Raw genomic sequence first — 880 nt, 5'->3', positions numbered from 1 at the left:
GGGGGGGATTAGCGTAAGGGGTTTAATGAGCAACGCAGGACAGGTGATAAGGACGTTTGTATGGGAGCGGAGTCCTCTAAGCAAACCTCCCCATCAGCAACTTGTCTTCTGTCTGTAATTTGGTGTTTGTCTTGTTTAAACAGGATGTTGGTCCAGGACGTGTCAGACAGGCAGATAATCCAAAGGGTTAACCTGCAGTAAATACTGCTGAGCCAGGGCCTTTATATATTTATACACACTTGCATGTAACATACACCCAAATAGATTTACATTTACCATTTACTTTTATCCAAAGCGGATTTGTTTAATAAGTGGAGGAGATCAGGTGAAGAAGTGCAGTGAACGAACAGTTAGAGCTCGTTAGACATGTTAGAGATGAGAGAGAGGAGGTGCTCTCTGAAGAGAGGAGTCTTCAACAGATGCTGGAGGATAGAGAGAGACGCTCCTGCTCTGATAGCATATGGTATGTTCCACCATCAGGGAAGCACAGACCAGAACAGTCTGGACTGAGACTGCCGTGTGTGCAGAGATGGTGAAGCCGGACGACAGTGGCGGAAAAGGAGCGTAAAGCTGAATGATTGAGTTCAAGTAGATGAAGGCGAATATTAGTGACTTGAATTCGATTGGGGCGGCCTTGGGTAGCCAGTGTAGGTCGATGCTTGGGACGCCCAAGGGCAAAAAGGGGCCCCTCGATGGCCCCTTATATTGGCACGTTTTGTAATGACAACCATGAACCCCCTTGAACCTCCCATAAAGCACTGCTGCTGCCCCACACCCCCTTTCAGTAGATGATGTGTGCTGTGGCTACCGATTTCCTGCAAGTGAGGCATTCGTGTAACATCTGTAAATTGTAGCATCTACCAATAGTCTGCATGTGAGG

General features: G+C 47.5%; 1 protein-coding gene and 1 long non-coding RNA gene across 3 annotated transcripts in view; both read left to right on the top strand.

Moving 5' to 3' along the window:
* The window catches only part of LOC147817258 (uncharacterized), a 236,097-nt gene that overhangs the window by 190,909 nt on the left and 44,308 nt on the right, over positions 1-880 (top strand). The window lies entirely within an intron of this gene.
* myo10 (myosin X) overlaps positions 1-880 on the top strand; it is a 135,356-nt gene that overhangs the window by 90,168 nt on the left and 44,308 nt on the right. The gene's annotated exons all lie outside the window — the stretch shown is intronic.

The sequence above is a fragment of the Seriola lalandi genome, unplaced genomic scaffold, assembly GCF_002814215.2.
Source record: "Seriola lalandi dorsalis isolate HSWRI2012SDOR001 ecotype SW California unplaced genomic scaffold, Sedor1 jcf7180002054982, whole genome shotgun sequence".
Taxonomy (NCBI): Eukaryota; Metazoa; Chordata; class Actinopteri; order Carangiformes; family Carangidae; genus Seriola; species Seriola lalandi.
This window is presented reverse-complemented; position numbering and strand designations above follow the sequence as displayed.